Source organism: Thunnus maccoyii, chromosome 13 (genome assembly GCF_910596095.1).
Source record: "Thunnus maccoyii chromosome 13, fThuMac1.1, whole genome shotgun sequence".
In the NCBI taxonomy this organism is placed as follows: domain Eukaryota; kingdom Metazoa; phylum Chordata; class Actinopteri; order Scombriformes; family Scombridae; genus Thunnus; species Thunnus maccoyii.
In genome coordinates this window covers 29,754,818-29,779,755 of record NC_056545.1, presented here as the reverse complement: position 1 = coordinate 29,779,755, position 24,938 = coordinate 29,754,818, and the positions used below count along the sequence as shown (strand labels likewise).

Sequence of the window (24,938 nt, the reverse complement as noted above, 5' to 3'; positions counted from 1 at the left end):
TATTTAAAGCGACCCTGTGGATTTTTCCTGTAAACAAACAAAATGTATGTTTACATTGAGTGTTTGAGTCACCACAATGCATTGTATGTATCCCTGAGGTGTAAGAAATGTGTTGAATGTATTTCCTTCCTCATAAAACATGTGCAAAGGCAATTTTCTAAGTATTTTAAATCCTGTATTGTTCACATCCACGTTTACTAACAGTCTTCTTCTACCCTGCCAGTGCTGATGTATAGCTGTGTTTCTTGGTGCATTACTATTTGTAACCCACATAAAATTACCAGTAGTTATTTCTGGCGATCCCACGACTGGTCGCTAGAGGGAGCTATAGCACATAGCAGTGCTATCGATTCAGACTGTATTGTAGAGAGTAAGAGGCAAAACAACGGAGGAAGAGACAACTCACACTGCTGAAATAAACTTGTAGAGAGAAATCTTAAGAGCTTCAATGAGCACCTTTCTAGAGACATTTCGGTTTTCATTTCCCTTTTTTGTCATTTTGTTGATTGTGAGGGCGAAGGATTATTTTGATGTTGGTGTACCCGCTTTTGGATTTAATCCGTGAATCTCCGGTGAGTTGACGTGCTAAAGTAGCATAGTAAGCTAGCGGTTAGCCCAGTGTAAGCAACCATTCTGTGTTATTGTTTTAGATGACTGCATTTATTTTTATGTTCTTTACCTTATGAGTACCGTAAACCAATCGGAGATGTTTATATAAGAGTGAAGAAATGTTTTTTTGAGTGTTATTTTCTGTTGTGCTACAAGGGAGGATGTAAACATGAGCGGTCTTTGACTAGTGACACCGCGAACGCCATTTTGTTTTCCTTCCTGTAGTAACGAGGCGGGTTATGACGTTAAGTGAGCAGCTGGTTTTACTGTGGCTAGTTTTCACTGAAGATTCACAGCTGAATGTGAGATGTTATTGCATTTAGGTTCACAAAGGATTATAAGATTTGTGTTTTTTCTATGTGCTGTTAAATACATTTGCTAAATAATTAATTGAGTTAAGCCATTCATACAGAGAAAGAGTAAGAAAAATATGGTTACTTAAAGTAACAAAATTATTGAACAATAGTGATGAGAGATATTTTCCCTGCTGTGTGCAGGTTGTTTTTTTCTGAGGTCATTTCCGAGGAGGAGGAGGAGGTCCGGTTTTGCGAGTCAGGATCCATACCAGGGGCAGAGAGAGTATCCAGCCTGCTTTCTCATCGTACCTGGAATGACAACAGCCTTACTCCTGGACGGATCAGCATATGAGATCTCAACATACACACTACCCAGGTAGCAACAACAACGCACACACACCTGAACTGAGGAGAACTGAAAAGAACTGTTTGAACTGTTTCTGCAGACTGATAAACAGGAGGAAAACAGGAAAAAGGACTAAAACAGCAGCATTTTTGAGGCAATTTGAGTTGAAAGTTTATTTTCTACTTTTTTGTTGTGTTGTAATAAATGGAGTTATTTTCATATAATTAGGTCTGTACCAGTATATGCTGCCTCCAGGAAGTAGCCATATACTCACACTCTAAAGTCTGACATTACCAAAAGCCCCCACTTTCTCCCGCATACTCTGTTTTTACGTCACCAGACTGCCAGCAATGAAAAATAGAAGCATTACAACCTTAAACTTTATTAAAAACTTCCTTGAGTGCAATGTGACAACGTTTAGCTGCTTTTAGCAGAGGTGGTGACTGACTGACACGTTTGTCCCTGGGGTATTACTATGACGGGTATTACGACTTGACTGCTGATACTGATAGCAGCTCTCGTACAGACTCAACCGCCAGTCGACACATCCCGTACATGCTGATCTGCTGCCGTATGCTGGAGAACACTGCTCACGACTTGCCAGATTCATTCATGTACCAGAGTCAGACAGTGCTTGTTAGCCTGTTAGCTTGTTAGCCTGTGAATACTTCATTGCTTACAGACTTTGGAGATTCTCTCTGCTGCAGTTTGGTTGATAGACTACTAATCCTGTTAATTTTTTTGTTTGCTTTGATTTAAATGTTTATTTGGGTATTTTTCTTTATTTACTGTAAAAGTCATACCCATGTAGCATCAACACAATTATCACTAAGTAAATAAAAATAATGTCAGCTGTATTTAGCATATAGCCTAATATTTCAGGAGGATAATGAAGCATAAATGAATTTACTACCACTTGATACACACACATCTGGTTAGAGTATCCTGCATTATATAGTGGCCTTAGAAGTGCAACACCCAGTACTGGAAAACTCGAGGTGCCATGCCATTGGTTCAACTTCCCATTACTCTGAAACCCCAATAGTTCGAAAAAACTTCCCATTGATCCGAAAGCCTATTAGTCTGACGGCCCGTTATCCTGGAAACAAAAGCCTGCTGCTCTGAAAATACACACTAACCCTAACCCTTGTGAAAATAAACGAACATATTAAGGACAAAAGACGACAGAGATAGCACCATTGGAACGCTTAACCATAAATAATGAGTGTCCATCCGCCCCCCCCACTCCCACCACCCCAGTTCAGCACCATGGATAGAGTTTTAAGGATTTTTGGTTTTATTTGGTCAATATCAATCAACACGTATAATCTAAGGAATAGAATGGGGAAGAAGAAATACAAGATATTAAATGTGAGTAATAAAGTCATTTTTAAAATGTTTGTTTATTTGTATTTTATGTTGAGAGGCTGTAGGCTAGCAATTCTGACCATCAAATAGAACAGAACTTCTTTAGTCTTCTTATTAATTATTATTATTATTATTATTATTAGATAATATCTCAAAATCAAAACTAGGGACAAGTATGTGTGTTAATTTCAGAAAACAGGGAGACTAGAGTGGTAAACTGTCCCTTAAACATCCCTCAAGTCCTCCTGGTAATCACCTCTGTCAACTTGTGATTTCTGATTGCAGGACATCATGGTTACTTCAGAAAAAAAAATCAGTGAACAGGATTGCTGATCAATTAGAAACAACTAACTGCTTTGTTATTTAACTTGAACTGTCTGAAGTGTGGGGCCGGCTGGGTTTTCTCTTTGAGAACAGACTGATTGCTTCTGTTGTCTGTGGTAAAATGTTTTTTTTTTTTTTGTTTTGTTTTTTTCAAATCAAATAGCAACTTGATTCAGGCCTGTTTTATACTGTGCGGCAGCTTAAGTGCTCCTGGCATAGAGAGCTGCACATGATTCTAACTTTGATCTCAGATAACTACATCTGCCTCAGTCTTGACTTATCAGACAGCTTTAATCAGACGCCTTCACTGCAGTCACAGCATGTGGAACAAAAGGTTGTTTATGTCTGTAGCCAGCTTTAAAATGTAACATCGGTCTTTCTCTGCTTTCAAGGAGTTGTGTTGGTCTTTGTCGCATCTGATCCAACCCAGGTGTTCTCTCCCTTCTAATGGGCGCGCCACGTGTTTGCGAAGTCAATCAATGTATGCATAACGTGAAGGGGATGAATTATTTAAGAAGCTGGTACCTTTTAGGTGATATGAATGTTCAGACATCCTATGTTATCAATAGGTGTTATATTCTCACTGTTCCCAGCAGGTAAGTGTTCGCAGATATGATGATACACTACCAGACGCTCCTCCACTGACCTCTGCATGACTTTCCTGTGTGCGCGTGCGTCGGAATTAAAAGTGTGCGCACAAAGATATGGCATTGATATAGACCATGTTAGTAGGGGTCTTAACCGCTTGTTCAATTTATGAAAGGTTTTTTTTTTTTTTTTCATTCAATCTGTCAATATCCCAACAATTTTTAGCAGTTCTATTGACTACAAGTAATGGACATAAAAGCTGCTTGAAGGTCAAAGCTAAATCCTCTTGCATTAAGGCATCTCGCTTTTATGAGAGCCCAGAAAATATGAAAGGCATCAACAAGGACCTAGTGCGTGTTAGTGTGCGTGTGTGTGTGTGTTCCTACAGTCATGCTAGCATATTTGTACTCTTAACTTCAAAAGAGAATGAACTTGATCTCTTGAAACTTTTCATCTCTACAGTATTATATTTGACATGTCAGAAGAAAGCAGTAATTGGGAGTTCATGCATACCTGTCAAGTTAACATGACTGAAACCTCTGAGGTCAGTGATTGAAATCCATGAGCCAACCCCGCCACCCCCACACACCCACACACACCCACACACCCACACACACACACACACCCACACACGAAAAAAGACAAGTGCAAGCATATTGTTCCACTTGTTGCATTGGCGCAGCAAACGGGTTGGCCCCGTAGAGATAAGAAGTTGTTCAGTGATGAAGGTTTTTACCTGCTGAATATTGGACCGTTGTTGGCTAACGTTAGTATAACTGCAACACAAACATAGTGAGCCACACTGAGCGAACAATGCTAACAATGCAGTCTCTCCAGCTTTGCTCCACTCATGCTCAGTGGGTTAGTTGCTCAACCACAAAATCATTGTGATTGGCTGCTCCACCAGAAGGTGTAGAGCATTGATTTGTTGTTGCACGCTTTCAGTTCAAACAGATGATGATCGGTGTGTTCACAGACAATCCGTGAAAAGTGCTGCCTTAACCTTGTTGCACTCTGTGCTTCAGCCTGTCTGAACTTGGAAAAAACAAACAAACTGCTGTTCCTTTGCTTAAAAATCACAATTTTACATCAGTGGAAGTGAAGATTAAAAGTTAGCATGAGGAAAGGCATATGAGGCATGAGATCTCACACACACGAGAGTCTCAGGCTCATTGTGTGATAGTTGGCAGCCCTGGTTCATGTAGTCCTTGTCTCACATACATCCTTCTGGTTAGAATTAACACAGTGTGTGGGAAGTGGTGCCCTAAAGGTTAGACAAGCAAGCTTGTGACAAGAAGGTTGTTGGTTCAGTCCCCCAGACCGGCAGGATATATCTGGGTGGGGGGGAAGTGAAAAGCATTGTGTTGCCCCTCCCTCATTACCACCAGTGAGGAGCTGCTCAGTGGCCGGCAGATCAGATTGTGGTTGTACTGGACAACTTCCAGTTGTGAATGTGTAACTGTGTGGATGTGATCAGGGTGATCCTAAAAGAGAAAGCATTGACCCCCCCCCCCCCCCCGAATAAATAAAAAGGTGAAAACTAGAATTTGGCGCTGGGTAAATGGTATGGATAATGATGGCATTTAAACATTACCTAGGGGGAAAAAACACTTGTGTGTTCGGAAAAACAGATAAGACTAATGAAGAGCGAAATGATCTGGCAGTATTATGTTTACACCAAAGACACTTTCACAACAGCTCCATCAGTGAACAATTGCTACCTCTCTCCTTAACCAACAAAAGTAACTTTCTTTTTTTCAAAAAAATTCAATATTATGGGTCATTTACACAAACTTTAATTAGTAAAAAGTCACTTTGGTAAAATTGTATTTATCAACAGGGTCCCATTGTGATTCTTACAGAGACAAAGTCAACATGGCCGCCATTTCAGCCTTAATATCTGTTTCATCCACATTAAATTGTTCATTTGTATGTATGCAAATATAGCCGTCTTTAACCCTCAGGTTATAAACAATTTAGATGGTGACAATAACAGTATCCATTCAGAAGTGAGAGGAGCGGCTCCCAGTAATGCTTATTTAGGCAGAAACTGCCATCCCAGAGATGGATTCTGCACACTTCAAGGTGAACGCATCTGACTGAGGAATTTCCAATCAAATATTAGTGAAATGGAACTAATACATTGAGATAGAATGAATCAACCACTCAGATCATATTTGACACTGACATATGGATGGCGGTTTGGGAAAGTTGGGAAAATATCTACATGATGAGGTAATATTTAAGGAGAGGTTACACACAATTTCGGATAGTTAATCATCCAATTTCCACATCGGCAGGAGCCAATCAGAAAATTACATCAGCAATGAATTACTTGTCAGGGCCAGTCCAGTTGCCCTAAACATGGGAATGTGCTAACAGAATATACAGTATGTACCCCTATGAGGATTTGTTAGTTAATAAAAGCTCTATCTGAAAGAAGTCCTGGATGTCGATGCTTAGACATCCAGTAATGCTGCAGATAATCTCAACATTACCGTTCTTTTTTTTGTTCAGCCGCTGCCCTTGGTAGCCACAAGCAAGTAAACCGTGGTAGACCTCAGCATATTCAAAATGTTAATGATTGCCCCTATTTGCAATTCACACTTGCCTGAGACACAGTGTTTTAAAAGTTCTGCCTGTAATGGTAGGCTATTTCACCTCTCGCATATGTGTAAATGTGTGGAAGATGGTCTAGTATACTGTGATGGCAACCTCCCCAGCGCAAAGGTAAGACTGAAAGAGAAATATCTAAAAATCTTTAAAGTATGTGGATGATGATGTGTTTGTTGCAACAAATATGCAGAAAGACAGAAATATGTGGTCAATGCAGTTAGAGTACAAGGCTGTAACACATCAATTTAAGTTAATTTGTGTGTTATTCCACACCATTTATTACCTGTAGTTACTATATTGTGAGTTTCTTTTCTTTTAAAATGTGATTTTGGCTTATTAGTTGGTAAAAAAAGTTGCAAAAGGTGCAAGAGAGCACTGTTCAAGACCACTAAGTGGATATTTTTACTGTCACGTCAGGACATTTTACTGATCATTTCAACCCAAACCATGATCTTTCCCTTACCCTAACCAAGTGGTTTTTAGGCCTAAACCTAACCAACAGCATTAAGTGACATGCAAAAAGCTTAAAATGCATAGACATGACATTCGAATTGTCCTTAAAAGTGAAAGCTATTTATACGCCATCTCATGAGATCACATTGGAGTTGGAGGCTGAGAGAAAGTCTGAGAAGTTGTCCTTGGAAACGGCTCGGAAAAAAGGGCAGGCACGTTCAAAAAAATAGGACGCTGATGGTCCGAACTAGAACCCTGCGCGGGACTGTTTCCTTAATCCTGCTCCCACCCGCTCTCGGTGGATTTCTAACCATTACCACCCGCTCCCGCAATGTGTGTGTCCTCTCTCGCCCGCACCTGCAAACATTCTGACCAGTCACGCCCGCACAATAGAGTTACATTGATTTTGTGTCTTCTCTTGTCCCACAGGGAAAATTATTTTACTGTGTAGTATTAATAAAGAGACGTATATTTTGCTACGGTAATAACATAGCAAAATTATGTTTAGTGCATAATTACATTCATACTAGTGCAATGATTACAGTTATATTGTGCAATAAGTAGGCTACCCCTGTTCTAGGGCAAAATTACATTGTATTTATTTAGCCTACTTATTATTTTAGAACACGTGTTGTTGGCTGTGGTTGTTTGTTTTACTGGGGTTGTTTTATTGTGTTTAGTTTGCGTGTGTCTCTTAACACACTGATGAGGAGTAGAACTCCTAATGATGATGTCATACGACTCCTCCGTTACCTCCTAAAAGAGCACAAAAGTAGTAATAACCTGCGGTATCGCATAACGTAATATGCACGCATTGTTTGGTGTTTCTGTTCTTTGCTCGTTCAGGTGAAGTCGGCAGGTTGCAGCACTCATGAGTGCGTGTGTGTATGTGTGTGAGCAGGTAGCGGTATCAGGGATCACCAGGAGGAGTGCTGACTGAGCACTCAGCCCAGCTCTGTAAGAATCGGCCTGCAGAGCCGGCTAAATCCCAGGACCCGCAGTTTATTTTTTGACCGCCGCGCCCACCCACTGCAAAGTTAAAACTGCCTGCTCTTGGGTACCGTGGTACCTGCGGGATCCCAATCCCAATGCAGTCCTCTAGTCCGAACCACCGATGGTTCGGACACAAGCACATCACTTGAAGCCTGACAAGATGAATTCTCGTTTGATCTCGCAGTCGCTTTACAAGGTAAGAAAGAAGGGAAACTGAAAAGAAGAATTTGGAAAAAGTTTGTTCTAGAATCCTTCTGACAGTGATTGTGTGTGTGAGTGAATCTTTTCAAAGCTAAAATAAATAAAAAATTATTTGCACACATCAGTCCCTCAGGACAGAATATGTGGACATGCTATTCTGTCCAGTGAAAAGGATGCTCCATCCAACATCTGCGTTACTGAGTTAGAACAAGGACGCAAGACACTCTCATGTAATTCACTCTGTGTATGGTGATGTCCACTGCGTGTGTTAAATGGACTGTACTTGTATAGCACCTTTCTAGTTTTCCGACCACTCAAAGCGCTTTTACACTACGAGTCACATTCACCCATTCATACACTGAATGGGTACTGCTAACATGCAAGGTCCCGATCTGCCCATCAGTATCTTGACCAAGGACACTTCGACATGTGGACTGGAGAGAATCGAACCGCCGATCATCCAATTAGCGGACGACCTGCTCTACCTCCTGAGCCACAGCCGCCCCTAATTTACAGCCCCTGTTACAGCATCCTATCCTTTTCTATCGTGCTGTCATACTTATATCAGTATATCAACGTCATATGGGGGCTTTTAAACCACTAATGATTTGAGACACAGTCATAATGCTGCTCATCATTCATAATGATGTTATGCTGTAAGTGTTGTATGAATCATTAAAAAAAAAAAGGAGTCAGTCAGACGCAACATATGAAGACAGTCCGCACTTTCTTTACTCATGTATGTACGGATCCTTTTTGTTTATCACAGAGTATGGCATTTCAAACTGCATTTGTATGAAATAGGCCACACAATTAGGATCGACCTTGAACTACAAATAGCTGTGTGCACTGTACTGTGCACAGATGCATGCCAATGGTCAAGGCCACACACGCCAATTTCACACAGGACCTTGGACCAACCCTGCAACGGCTCTGTTTGCCTGTGTGTTTGTGTGTGTGTGTTTGTGTGTGTGTGTGTGTGTGTGTGTGTGTGTGTGTGTGTGTGTGTGTTCCGATCCTACTGACAAAAACATCAGCCATAATGATCTGTTGGGAGGATTTGTTCTGTCACCAAATCCTTCACTGTATCATGAAATGATAACGATGTGAAAGTAATGGTGTTTAAAACCGTTCAAACCAGGTCAGGGAAACTAGTTTGCTAAATAATGACCATTAAAAAAACTTTTTTTTTTTTATTCTAATACATACAGTATTAGTGTATGTGACACTTTAGCAAACCATTTATTTTTCACTAATTGTGTGTTTATCCTCACTGAAGTGAAGTTGCTGGGTCATCCTTATGTCAGACTACACTGCGCCTTTTAGTCACTCACACACACACACACACAGCTAAGACCTTACCAAAGGCAACGGACATGCTGTCATGATTCATCTCCCGTGATTTCTCTCTCTCTCTCTCTCTCTCTCTCTCTCTCTCTCTCGGTTTCCCTGTCACACAAATTTGTTTCCAGCTAAAGATTAAGAGAGAAGGGACCGAGCAGAGTGTTAAAATTTATTTCCTTGTGCTCTTGATTAAACAAATTAAGTCATTACGGTGGAGTTGAGACTTCTCCGAGAACCGAGATCATAAACCTACTTTTTAGTTATTTCCGTATTTAATTAACTTAACTCAATAAAAATGTGATTGCTTTCCTGCATGTGTCACAGCAACACCAGCAAATGGCTCATTGGGGCATTTTGACTCAGCCAGGGCTGTTTTCTTTGGCCAACCAATTTCTGCGCTCACTGTATAAAAGTCTGGAAGGCACAATTACAACTGGCAATGGAAAGGAAAATGTTGGCATGAGAAGAAAAATTAGGTGTAATCTCACTCATTTTTCTTATCTGTGGGAGTCCAAGAAGCCTGAGAGGGTAGAGTATTTCCCCAGATAAAAGCCAAAACGATATCCCACTCACACAAACAGCAATGCAGAACTACATAACAGCCTTTACTATCTCCACTTGGTATCCTTATTGGTTTGTTTTGAATTCATTGGGGCCAAACCGTTTTCCCCTTCATCTCTAAGTCAGGTGGATTTGGCCTTCAGTAAAAATTCCACATTTTTATGGTGATTATTTTCAGTATTATGTCATCATTTTCATTCCTCTTCTTGCAGCAGAAAAAGCACTCACAGATAAGACAGTGCAGGTCCAGTGATTGAAGACATTTGCAATGGCATGACTCGATTAATTCCACACACTAGATCTTAATTAACTCAGCATAACCATACAGATGATTTGTGTGCCGATGGGATTTCGTCAATGGGGATGATTGCTTGAAGTAGATATGCTCATTCAATATTCATTATCTCCTTGTCCCATTTTCTCACGGGGCAGAGCAGGTCCTTCCCGAGATCAAGATATCTTCTTTATGCCTTCAAATGCATAAAGAGTTAGATTTGAAGCCTTCATGTTAAATTAATTCTACAAAAAAAGTGTGAGCTATTTTAAAAATTAATCAGTCATGAAATGTTTTCTCCCCTTCCCTTAACCTTCCCTGTGAATCAAACATGCAATAAACATATTCAAACGTTTATTTAATGCAGTGAAAATTGGTTGTGAAAGCTCTAAATTCTTCCCCGAGTCTCACATGTCTGATTTCAGGGCCAATGTGTTTGCACTGAATAGTATTAGAGAGCTAGGAATGCAATGTGGCGCCTTCCATTTTCTGTATGTCTGTAACAAAGATGAGTGAAAAGGCTCAGAGGATGGATTTATTATCCTTATCAGAAGCCCAAAGAGAAGACAAATATAAACCATTCTTCTGCTCTTGGCCCCTCAGCACAAAGCCTTGGGGAGTGGCATGAAGACAGCAAAAATGTGTTTAAAAAGTGTGTTGAGGGGAAACGCCACAGTGTTGCTCATAATAATATGATCAAGAGCACAGCACAATAGGCTCTTCTCTAAACCTGTTATTGTTTCCATCATATCTGCACTGACAAACTGTGGTGCAACACTGTGGTCCTGAACAGTGCTACCTCCTCTCATCTGCTCTGTGTGCACACCGAAAACAAAAAAAGAACTCTGTTTTAATGGTGTCTTGCTTTCCTTATTCTACATATTTGAGGTGTTGAATACTTATAAAAGCAGGCATTCTGAACCAGAACAAAAATGGAAACAGGTCATTTGAACCCATACATGCACATAACCTCCATAATAGAAAAATAAATCCCATTTTGTCAATTGTGTCACTGCAAAAGTTTTTAAAGCTGGTTTTATAGGATGCAGAAGATGTAGTGTCCAAAAATATGCAATGATGGTAGAACTAGGGGAACTGCATAATGACTAATTAAGATTTTATTTAATCCTTGATAAAAATACACTTAAGGCTCCCTGACAACTTAGAATGATCTTCTATCATTAAATATGGTAAGCTGTTAAAACTCATTGTACTCAATAAATGAATGCATCACATACGTAATTTTGTCTTTGAAACATACAGTAGATGTATTTGAGAAATAATTGTAAGTAAACAAACTACAGGAATATGTTAACTTTTTATCTGTAAACAACAAGCCTGCACAGATCAGTAATGGTGAGAATTATCCATGATTACTGGTACAGTTTGCTGATCAACAAGACTAAGAACACACAGTCTGAGAACCTTGAATGTCTGAAGTTTGTGCAAATCCATCTTGTAGATGTTTAGATATTTCACTGGATATGTGAAAACTTTGACCTGCAGGTGGCACAAGATTAAAAAGTCAGGGGATCAAAATAGGATTCATCATTTGACTGGACACACCACTAGTGTAATTAAAATGCATTTTACACACACACACACACACACACACACACACACAGTTTGTGTTTGGCATTTTAACCCCTAAGCTACGTGGGAGCCTCCTATGAGGCTGTACTTATGCACAGTGATGCTTTGAGTTAAATGCTAAAATCTGTGTGCTAACATGCTCACAATGCTGGTGTTTATTTGCTGAGCGTAATGCTAATCATGTTCATCCTCTTAGTTTAGCTTTTACAAATGAGAAAATTAGCATTTGCACTGAAGACTGAACACGAGGTACAGCTGAGGCTGATAGGAAACCAAAGTATTGGACAAATGAAAATTTTGACCTGATGATGGTGCCAGATGAAAAGTTCCAGTACAATTCATCCAGGGGAAGACATGAATGTCTGTATGTTCCAAATTTATTGGCAATCCATTCAATAGTTGAGATATTTCAGTCAGAACCACAAATATCAACCTCCTGTTGGTGCCAAAGGAAAGGTCAACAGATCACCAAAGTCATTAGGATTCATCACCTCATCAAGCCTTTGTACCAAGTATATGTTGAAATATCCCAATGGGTAAGTGAAAACTTTGACCTGCTGGTGGTGCTAGAGGGAAAGTCAGGGATCACCAGAGAGTGGCTACAGAAGCATTTCCCAGATTGTATTTTGATGTAAACATGTAAAAATTAGAATTGTTTCAGGCAATAAACATTAGACCTGTTATGATAAAATATTACAGATGATCTGATTCTTCATTGTGATTTTTACCAACAATATGTCTCGTGAAGTGTCAAGTCCATCTGCTGAGTTGCATCACTCTGAGTAACAACCATATGCAACACTTTTTTACAGGAATGTCGGTAAAATATTGAGGCAGTTTGGATAAACTGATTGCAAAGGCTGTGCTCACCAAGGCCTCTTTGGAATTTTTACTGTAGATAGCACAGCAAACACAACTTGATGGATGATCACACAGTCTGCTGTCAGTACTACTTGCTTTAACCACCACAGTGATTGCGATTTGCAGTGATTTGAGGTTATAACACTGACTTCAAATCTTGTTATAATGTCGCCTGGAGACATCATAATAATAGACGAAATCAATAACAATATGATTTTGAAATGTCTGCAGTGTGTTTAAAAATATCTTGGCTATATCTTCAGTCTACATAGAAACTCACCAGTTGAATTTAAGAGTAAAACATAGAGTTCTTCAGCTAAGGTGTGACTGTCATCACATCCATAATTATAAGTCTATAAAAGTCTCTATGTGAAAGGAGGCTCACACTTGGAGGATTTTAACTAATACCAAAAGAATCCAACATGATCTCACCAGAAATTTCTGATACTTAGAATAAGTAGCTGATGGATGCTGACATATGGTCTGTGAACAAGATGAACAAAAATTTTCAAAAGAATATTTTGGGAAAGCCAGGTATCCTATGCAGTCACCTACACTCCATTTCATTTCCGAGGTGAACTTTGGGAGAGACACCAGAGATGACAGTGTTCAGCAGCCTGTGCAATTAACTGAAACCTTTTTAAAAATGTCACTTTATCCACTGCGACAACTGCCTCCAAAGATCACAGTCTCTTGGAAAGACATCCTTACTTGCATTTTTCATAAAGAGCCAAATGAACTGAGGACTTTAGATTACCAAAAAAAATGTCTTTGCAATGTGTTTTTTTTCTGCCTCACTTTTTGATGTTGTTGCATCGCAGCCTTTCTTTTGCTGAATTTTCATCTTCTACTCCCTCTCCTCACTTGTTCCATGTATAATAAACACACTCCTTCGTAGGCTTTTTGATATGCCTGTTTAGAGTGATTTCTCTGCGGTATCCTCAAAAAAATCATATCTTTTGTGGAATGTCCAACCATGAATCGGATGATACAATATAATGCAGTGTATTTAGAGTTGGATTCAGGGAGACGACTCTGGATTTTTGAGGCTATATTAGCTTGCTAAGGCTATCTCTCCTTGCTGTTTTTAATTTGCAAAGAGCAATGTAGAAAACATTAAGGTAACAGGCTTCATGTTCATGTTCTTCAACATCGTTAACTGTTGCAAACCATCACTTTTGCCAGTAGATGTGTAATGTCTGCATGTCCAGTTTTCTATTGATTTAACTATAATGCCACAAGTTAGTTGCCGAAGAACCTAAATGAAACTTGGCTTTTGTCTGGTTGCTGTGAAGTGGCACCAAAGTGAATAAGGCGAATACTTTTGGTGGAACAAGAGATAAACTTTGAAGTCATTTTTCTCAGTTTTACAGCTTGAGCAAAATGCCACCTAAAAAAGCGACAGTTGCAATCAGTGAGGAGGATAAAAAAAAAATCGCTAAACTTCATGTAACAAGCAAATTTACTTGAGCTAAGAGGTGCGTCAGCTGAAAATCCCAATCAGAGAAAGATAAAGAGGATCGAAGACCTGGAGAGTTTATGATATGGAACAATATTCACACGTAGACCATTTGGTCATCAGTGGATTAGAAACTACAGTACGAATCTATGCCAGGGCTACGGCTGGAGACTAAGAAGTTGGGAATTCCCCAGGAGATGAGTTGCACTCATTGGAAAAACAGGTCATTCAATTGTTTGACAGTGAAGACATGGCTATCCAAAGCAAAATACTGTGAACTGTCACATTCTTCCTCAGAAAAATATCAAAAGAAAGCCAGTCTATAAATAGAAAACACAAAACTGAACTATTGAAGCAGAGATATGTTTTCAAATGTCATGTTGAAGGCAGCATGTCAACAACCATAGATAATCTAATGAAATGTACAACTATTGAAATTGCACTTCAATTTAAAGATAGCTGGGATTTATGATAAGCTAAATGATAATAAGGTGGTATTTGTATGTGATGATTCAATATTGATTTGTTAAACCCAAATGGTCATAACAAGACATTAGACTTATCATCAGGCTTTTGAGATAGTAAACTGGGAACCACCATATCCTCTTCTTTTAAATGGAATGTCAGTGTAACCCGTATTGTGCAGAAAGCCCAGCAACAATCGTTCTTTCTGCGGCAAACAATTATGATGTTCTCTATCACAGGCTGGTATGGAAACTGTTCAGCCAATGGCAGGAAGGAGCTTAGTAAGGTAGGGAAAGTAGCATCAAAAATCATTGGTTAAGATTAGTCAAGCATTTGTGGTATTTATAATACCCGCATGCTAAGGATGGGTCCTTCAGAAAAAAGATTACATAGTATTAAGAGCAGAACTACTCAATTCCGCAACAGCACATATCCTGAGGCAGTGAAGGCCCTTAACTCTTCATCATCAGTTCAGTCCATGAACTTAATTCAACTGTGTCCCCTAGTGGGTTTCTTAATGCACCAGACAATTGTGTTCTATTTTTGATATGTTTATGCTGATGTGTATCTGCATTGTATTGTATTTGTCTATCCAGAGCACACACCATGACAAATTTCAATCAATGTTTCACTGACATGGTAATAAATTACTGAATCTTGGATCTTGATTAACACAATGTTCAACATTAGCCTGTATTCCATGATTATAAAATCAAGTGGAATTACAGCAGTTATAGTGTTGTTGCAGTCATACTATTTACGAATGTAATTGATAGAGAACTGGTGGGTGGATTACCTATAAATGATATAAGTGACTGCCTACCAGTCTTTGCTATTCTTCAGAAGGATCAAAGCTGATATTAATGCTTGCAAACTGGTACGACACGGAACACAGGAAGCCATCAATGCATTTAAGGAAGACTTAATGAAACAAGACTGGAAAGAGGGTTATGTTGATGAACCAGACAAAGCCTACTATGCATTCCTGGCTACATTAACAGAACTCTATGAAAAAAATTGCCTGTTAAAAAAATCCAGAGGGAAACATAAATATGTGGGTAAACCATGGATTACTAAGGGGTTGCAGAATGTATGCAAGAAGAAAAACACACTACAGGGAATTCCTAAAATGTAGAACAAAAGAAAATGAAAAAAATATAAGAGGTGTAAAAGTAAATTGATAAGCATTATGAGATGTAACAAGAAGGAGTACTGTAGCAAATTGTTGGGAAAATAGAAGTGCTCAACAGCATAATCAAAAAAGGTATTGGGAAAGCAGATTTCCATAGTTTTTTAAAAATCAAAATGAAAAGAGGTGACTCAAAGAGAACTAATGAATTTAATGACCTCTTTGTAAAAGTTGAACCTACCTTAGCAATGAGCCAAGTAACAAGGAAGGTATTGAAGACAAGAGCTCTGATAAAAACATTCACTCCATGTTTCTCAGTGGAGTTCATAAAAACAACAAGTTATTGATATTGTTAATGTATTCAGGAACAAAAAGTCTACTGACTACAATTCCATTGATATGTCACTAGTTAAGAATATTATTGAATGCAATGCAAAATCGATGACGCATATATAATCAATCCTTCCTCACAGGCATATTTCCAATCAAAATGAAAGTAGTGAAAGTCATTCCTACCCACAAGAATGGAGATAGACATTTATTTTCCAACTACAGACCAGTATCTCTGTTTCCCCAATTCTCAAAAATATTAGAAAAATGATTTGTACAAAGACTTGATAGCTTTTTTGATAAACATAACTTATTAAATGACCACCAGTATGGATTTCGAGGTAAGTGGTCAACCTCACTTGTGCTAATGGAGCTAATAGAGAATGTTTTATATTTTTATTCAGTGCTAGGTCCAAAGCTCTTTGTACTCTATATAAATGATATATGTAAGGCATCAAAATTGTTACATTTTGTTATATTTGCTGATGACAAATATATACAGGGAAAAACTTGAAGCAACTTAACAGTTGAAGCAGAACTGGAAACCCTAAAGAAAAGATTTGATTCTAATAAATTGTCATTAAATCTAAGTTAAACAAAATTCATTGTGTTTGGAAATCATAAAATCAATTCTGAAGTAACTCTTATGATAAATGATGTAGGGAGAGCGTATGAAAACAAATAGACCATAAACTCTGTTGAAAACCTCACATAAATCATATCAAATCATAACAGTCTAAATCCATTGTAATACTGCATAAAACTAAAGACATCTTAAGTCTTAAAATCAATGGACCTAGTAGACTTTGAAATTCTACAAATAACGTTTAGAGCAAATTTTTGTTGTTATTGTGTATAATTGACCATAAAATAAAAAAAGATAATAATAAAAACTAAAACATACAACAAATACAACAACAAATTACGGTGAGATACTACTATTTTTTGTGCTCTGTTCTTGTACAGCACGCAATTCAGAGGAAGGTGGATGGTGGGTGTACAAGGCACACATGCTAAGTCAGTCATAGGTAGGTTTAGGCAACAAAAGCACTTTGATTAAGGTTAGTGAAAGACCCTGGGAGTTGGGAGGCTTCTTTTGCAAAACAATCTTGCCGATCACTTCACACAGTAGTTAAAATCTTTAAAACTTCATGGGTATCATATCAATAGCTTAAGTTCATATGTATAGTTACAGTTCTAAATCGTGCTCTCTAGTATGTAGAGCAAGTAATTTGTGAAATAAAGTGTGCAAAAATAAGTTTCCTACACTTTTTACTTCAGTGTGTTCTACATATTTACTCATCATCATATCATCTGCTGCTCATTTCAGTTTCAGGCTGTAGCTACTGGTTGTGAACATTAATTACGCTGCCACTCAAAACTGGACTATTTCTGGCTGTTCAGCCAACAAACAGTCATTACAGATCTCAGCTGAATCTTGGGAGTTTCATCATTTCTATCTTTAGTTTCAAAATGCTAGCCCACATTTTGAAATGATTCAGATTTGATAAGCAGATTTGATATTGGATTCAAATTAGATCAAATACTTGCAACCACCACGAGATTCATTTAGCATGCAGCTATTTTCAAGACACTATGGCTGAGGACATGCTGTATCTCTCTTTGCAGCACCAAATTTAAAGTCATGAGTGTTTTTTATTAGTAGTTGGTGTTATACCCTTTAGATATAATTTCATAAACATATTTCTCTGTCAGCCGAGAGACACAGACTCCTTGACAGTATGTCTTTTGACATCCGTGCAAGAAGCCAATAGTCATAAATAAGTAAGGTCACCAATGACCTAACTCAACCACTGGCAGCTGGGATATTTGCTTCCTTTGTCCATAAATATCCCAATACTCCTTCATTCAACAAGAGTCTCTCAAGTCAACTCATGATGATGAATATCCAGCCTAACCCTGAAACGACTGAACTGGCAATGATGACTAATGTCACAGCAGGAAGGACTTGTGGTGCCACAATCCCTCACTGTCATAAAGTTTGCCTCAGCCAGACGACCCTCCCCTGAATTTTACTACTGTGGTTGGCTTTGACGGTAGCCTCATTGTCATACAACATTTATAGATTTGAAGAAATATTGTACACATTACTTTTTTTTATTTTTTATGCTGTGGTGTGCTTGACAACTTGCTGTAAATTAGCAAGCAAAGCCTAAAGCCAAAGTCTTTCTTTTTTTGCTGTCTCATCCCTTAATTTCTACCCTTGACATAAGCAGGCCACAATATGCCACATTTTGAATCTATAAACAATTTCAGTCCTCCCCAAAAAACAGCTCAAGGACAGGAGCATGCTCAACATGAATACAAAGTCTAGAATAAGAAAAAGAGATGTAATGAGTTTATCAATATTATTCATTACAGTGGACTGTTAATTGGACACTGCTGCATATCATTTGGAAAGAATAAATGTTTTTTTTTTAATTTTTTTAGTATTCAAATTACAGTCCGAATCACCTGTAATTAATTCTTCATGTTTCAGATGAGTAAGTACAGAGAACAGGCTATCAGGAATAGTTGTCAAATTAGCACTCATTGACATTAATTGGATGCACTACACCCAGCAGTAATTATTTTTACTTTTTTACCCCCACTGTTTTGCAGAGGCATCTTAAGATATAAGCTAAATTCATGTACATAGAGATGCCATTGATATTAACGGTCCACTGGAACATTGCAATTTAATTAGAAACAGTGGAGTCGCTTACTAGTACAGTGAGATGAAAGAAAACATTGTTTCCTATCAGTAATTACTATGCACTGTAAATTTTTCTCCCATCATTTCAATCAGTGATAGATAATAATGCTATTAGCCATACATTCTGGGGTTTACACAACCTATATTGGGACAAAATAAAAGGCAAACACATCAGGACTAAGAGGAGCCTAAAGACTGAGTAAAGGATGCTGAACTTCCAACAGTAATGTGGTTGGTGTATCACCAATTCCACCCTTGGCAAATGCACTGGAGCTTGCTCAGATAAGCAGCTGTCATTTGAAATGCCGCTATCTACTGACAGTTTGTAGGGCTCAGCGAAAATAGGGAGTGATGCTGGCGTTCTTAGGGAGGACGGATTTTCTGTCTCTTATCAACAACTGGACAAACTGACAAGTTGCCCATGTAAAAAAGCTAGGGGTCAGAGTCAATCAAGCTCAGTCTTTTGCGACAGACTACTCAAGCATATTGTCATTTGACTCGCCGTAATAGGTGCTCATAGATCAACGTCCGTTCTACGGCAGGAAAACAAGTGCGGTTTTAAGAGCTTTAATCTGGCAAACACGTTTCCAGAACAACATGCTTCTAATGCAGATTTATGTTTGGGTGAAGGCAGGATTTGGGGATTTTAAAGCAAGACTGTTGAAATCTGTCAGCATAAAAAAAAAAGCTTTAATATGATAAGATCACTCTAAACTCACTTCAGCAGCAGCACTCCCGGTCCTTGCCAGGTACAGTATATAAAAGTGATTTTTGATTAAGGGCAGTCTTGTGTGAACAATGTTGAAACTGGAGGAAAACAAGTGGTATTCATGTCCACGTTCTTCAAATGGAACCATTTTTATAACTTATCATTGACCAGGCCTCCCGAAGCCAGCGAAGGATGCTGAGGACGACAGCAGCATATCTAGGGTTTGGTAACGTGGACTGCATGAGCAGTGGCAGCACAGATGGAATGGGACTGAGTGTGATGCCCTCCACATTTGACCTCTGTCTTCAGGGATATCACAGAGGTCATACAGATCACGCCATTCTCTGTACTGTAATGCTGTTTTTTATGATCACATACACAGAATAACAATGAAGATATCTGAACAACCTCTGGCTAATCTGGACGTATACTTTGTGAACACCGTCTGCGGTTTTTAATGTTGAATGTGACCAGTCCCTGACGACTGATATCAGACAAGCATAAAATATTACATCAAAGAGAGTTTGGGCTGCTGTTAGACTGATCGCTTTTTTTGCAGCTGATGAGCAATGCTAGTAGCAGATAAAACAAAGAGCTGTAAAGAGCATAACATCATATTTTGAAATTGATTCTCACCAGGTATTTGGGACAGCTTACATACCTCCAGACACTACTTGTTTTTCTTTGAAAATGTTGAAAATTGCTCATCAGTGGTTTGCAGTTTGCTGGCTTAAACTAGATATTAAAGTGATTTTGTTTCTTTTGCCTTGACTGTTCTGTTCCAAAGTAATCAAAAATGTTTAAAAAAAAGACAAAGTTTTGAGTTTTGGCTAACAGTGACTAACAATGATGCAATTTATAATCCTGCACTGACAACAACAGCCAAAAGTTGCACTGTCTTTGTCTAGCAGACAAAAACACTAGACTATATAGATGGAAGTGCCTGAATTCAAATGTATTCTGTATCTGTTCAAATGCATGGCTTCAAAATGGCTACGAGAGCAGCAAATAGCGTGAGGGACAATTATTCACTGTCTAAATCATCATGTGAGCACCACTAGGACAAAAAACCGAGGTGTTATGTTTGAGTGTCAGAGTGTATTATCACATGCATGTGATACTAGTGCAGGGGTTGCAGATTTAACCTGTTCATTTTACTTTTAGTGACATTCCACTTCCAGATTTATTCTGTAGCATCCAGAGGATATGTAGAGTAGCACTGTCTAGCGTCTACACAGCCTGCGTAGCAAAAGCAGCAGCAGCAGATTCAGTCCTCCTCTGTGTCTACACAGGATGCGTTCAGGCACAGTATTGAGTGTAGGCCACCACACCAACACACAATCACTGTAATTACACGCTTAAAATGGAGAAAAATAGACTTGGAGCCGTAAAATACACTTTGGGCTGCAGTTACGCGAGTCAAGTGTGAGCTGTTACGTGCCCTGTGTAGATCGCTGTATTGATTGAAATAATATAGTGAGTATTTGTTCCATCAGACGTGTGTGAGACAGATGACTGAAAGATATGTTGAAACACTTTCTGTGTAGACAAGCTGTAGGAGTTTGTGCCTTTTATGAATCCAATATAAGGCTAAAAACACCCCAAATGTTATATAAATCCTACATTACAGGGACATTTTTTAAGGCATCGGCGAGCCAGGCAGTCACCTTGGGTTGCACCACCTGGAGGGGCAATAAAGAGCAGGATTTATTTATTTTTTTACTACTTATAAAATCTGTCAAACTGACATCAAATGCGCACATTTAATTGTTAAATACTACAATTGAATAAACCAAACTGACTCTAGCAGGACAGCGATGCCTGTTGTTATATCATTAACTGAAACTGCCATCCATTCATCATGCTGCATACTAACATATACAGGGGTAAGAATAGCCAGTTTATGTTTTATGTGAACAGCATAGTATTGTAATATGATTCCAAGCGGGATAACCGGGCTATGACATGTGGAGGCGTACCCTCTACTTGATCCATGTAGTAGTCAGACAATAAAATAAAATGATAAACGATGATTGTTAATGGAAAGTAAGGATGTCCAGAGCAGATATTGAGAGAGAGGATCGAGATTGAGGCTAATAGAAGGCATTTTAGGATTAATATTGGCTATAGAGGCAGATATTTGCTAAAGGAATGACTCCCCACTGCGCTCTGTTACACAGTGCCAGTTACCTGTGGAACCAGTACAGGAAACAGCAGCCAGTAGTCAGTTTAGCATCTGTTTCAGCAACATTTTCAGATGAACCACACGTTCAACAGCTGGTTGAAAACTTCAGCATTTTGATAATGCTGAGGTTGAAGAGAATCTGTCAAATTTCTCATCCAGACCTTCCTGCAAGTACTAATGATCTACACTGACATGAAAAGAATATTAAAATAATTTAGGACACTGTACAACTTATGAGCAGGTTATATTCTTTTTCATGCAGCTGTCAAACATAGCTACATTGCATTGTTAATTGTATAATATGGGAAATAAATAATTCAAATAAATATAGGATGACAAAATGTAATCAGGACATCCAAAATCAGATAATATTTACACCTCAGTAAAGAAATGACAATGTTTAGGAATCAAAGATACTCTGAAGTCTCACTTAGAATCCTGAATAGAAGGGATAAGATGCAGGATAAGATTCATCACAAAGACACTGGTTTGCATGTAAAGGTACTACATGATGTGTTGTTGATGACATGTTACAGACCAGAAGCTGAGTTAAGTCGAATAAAATTAAATTAAACTAAAATATAATTCAAGTATTGTCATTATTATAAAATGTTATAATGAATAATGAAAAAAACAGTGGATGTCTGGCCTCCGACACCAAAATGTCGAGAGATGGACCTGTCCACACCTACATATATCAACATAAGCTGGCAGAAAACAATAGACACACTGGCATATACACATTATGCCCTCATGCATAACCTAAGTGATTACTTTCCACCTACCACTTACTAATATGTAGCTTAAAATAAATTGAGATTAAAGCAAATTGTATCTGCAAATGCTGATATGTTTGACCCCATAAGGAACACCAGAGTTAAGCAGATAAATAGAAAAAATGTGATCACATTCATCATACTGATATTATTCTAATTGCATGGCACTGGAGAAGGAAATTAAACCCTACACCTATTTCTATGGCCCATTTGTCAGGAAGTGAACGGCACATAGAGGTTTAGCCAAAGCTGATGAATCGTCGCTGTTTAAGAGATAGAGTGAAATGCTCCGTCATTTCAATAAAGTCTCAGACAGGTATAGTAGGTTACAGATTCTGTAGAATCAGCATGGCATTTGCAAAAAAAACAAAAAATAAATAAACAAATGAAAAGACAGGCCGGTCGGTAGATGGAGTCTGGGATGTCTCTAGTGGAATGACCTTGGCTAATACAGCCAAGGCTAAACTAGTTGCCAAAGCTTCTGTCTGATCCAATCAGCATCTCGTTCAAAATCAAGGACTTGCGTTTTTCAGTGTCTCCTGGTTCAGGGTATTACCATTCCCCTTTGTGAGCTACAGTACAGCCTAAGAGAATTTACACTCTTCTAGGGTGAATCCCTTATGAAACGCATATTTATGTCCCTGAGAGTGAAAATGAAAAGATTCAATATAGATCTGTTTATTCCATCCCATAAGTACAACAGTGCCTTTGATCTTCCATATGCACACATTTGCAGACAGCACTGCAAAATACAACAAAAGCCAGATTGGAACATAATTTTCATGAAGTGTATGGCTCCTTGCAGACGAATGCAGTGGTCTAACAAAATGAAATAAGCCGAACAGAAAAAAATGAAATCTTAATGATTACTGACTGAATCCAAACCAGATGCTGTTTGCTGTAGATCAAGTCCTCTAAGAGAAGACAAGACAGAAACATGATGTTTCCTGCTTTGCCTCTACACGTCTGATATTTTACTTATTTAAAATTATTTACTTAAAATTAACTGAATTATGCTCATAATAAAGGTAATAAAAATCAATAATTTGTCATGATCTTGTCACAGTCTAACTCTGTGTTCCTTGGTTGTCATTCTACCCCAGTCCACCAGATGCCCTCGGACATTTTCCCACTGACTGGCAGTGGGCCCTTGAAGTTGAGACTGAAGTTTGCTTTCACACGAGTTGTGAAATGTGCTTGAGGAGTTTGAAACACCTTGTAAGACGTCAAAGATGCAGCAATTACCAGGCAGTTCATTCCACATCTTCTGTATTTTCATTCAGGGCATTTAGCAGACATTCTTATCCAGAGACTGATGTGATAAGTTAAAAGAATGATGACACTAATGGTCTGTGCAAGCTTAAAAAGACAGTACATTTAAAACGCTGTGATAAGGTTAAAAAGATCATACAGTCATGAGAAACAATTTTATAAGATGTGTTTAAAATGGTTTAAAAAAGTAGGAATTCATTATGTTAAAAGGTTAAAATTTGAAAAGGTCTTTAATTCATTCATTGTTTATTTCATTCTTTATTGTCAGAGGTTCAACTATAATAGTATTATCAATGATCCGCAAAGTGGTCTTAATCTGCTAGCTTGAGATCGATTGCCTTTGTCTCCACCCTCATATCCAGAGGAAATCGCGGTGTTTTTCCCATAGACTGTATAAAATATGGACGTAGTTACCGTGACGTCACCCGTTGGTTTCTGGAAAGCGGTTTTGAAGCTCAAAACGAGCCGCTCAGGCCATTGCCATCTTGGCAGTGCGTGACGCTGTGTAACTCATGCCAATCAAAAATGGGCAAGGAGGTGAGCCGAATGGCTGAAACAAGCCACCTAGTGGCTGGCGGAACTGTCACTCAAAGCAGCCATGTCCTTCATTATGCATAACTGTATGGTTTAATAAAATTTAAACGGGTGAGTTATAAAAAAATTCACCCCCCGTACAGTTGTCATGAAAGAGGAAATTAGCTATAGAGACCAAAATCGTTTTTTGTACCGGGCTGTAAACATGTTTATTTCTGTTGTAAAGTTGGGCATTTTAACATGGGAGTCTATGGGGAATGAACCGCTTTTGGAGCCTCAAGTGGCCATTCGAGGAACTGCAGTTTTAGGCACTTTCGCATCGGCTTCATTTTACAGCCCCCGAGGTTGCCGCTTGTGTTTTCCTCATTCGAGTAAACGCTCTCACTGAGGAAACATTACCGTATCACTCTCATGATTATTTCTCCCCGTTTCAGTTATGTTGTCAGCATGTGACTATTAAGGAGGTTGTAATAATTTTCTAATATATTTTGAGTGAATGTATGCGTAACATTTCAAGTGAGTTAAAGTAAAGTTTGCCGAGTATGGTAAAGTGTGCGTGTAAGCTAGCTCCCGCTTGTTAGCAGAGTTCAACTACGCCAAATGCTTTTGTGAACCCAATTTTATACATATGTAAATGAATGTTAAGCAGTTTTTGTATATTGTCTATTTAGTAACTTTTATAAGTTTTATGAGAGTTTACTGAGTTACAGCAGTATATTATTTACCGGTAACAGTAGAGAGAACAGGAATTATGTCTCAAAGAAGACAAGTTTGTTGACATTTGTTTCTGTAGATTTGAATAATTTGCATTTACCATCCTCTGTGTGCCATGTTAAAAGAACTGCATCATCATGAATCTGTAAAGAAGAGAGTTTGCAGGTTATTTGGTACTTGTGTATTTAGGTTTACTCAAGTATATTCTTAGATGGGCTTATT

General features: G+C 38.5%; 1 long non-coding RNA gene across 1 annotated transcript; it reads left to right on the top strand.

Annotated features, from left to right (window-relative positions):
• Positions 1–342: 342 nt before the first annotated feature.
• Positions 343–23,915, top strand: LOC121910052. The gene is made up of 3 exons (XR_006099580.1): positions 343–572; positions 1,107–19,275; positions 19,407–23,915. It is a non-coding gene; the product is annotated as an uncharacterized LOC121910052 (long non-coding RNA).
• Positions 23,916–24,938: the final 1,023 nt, after the last annotated feature.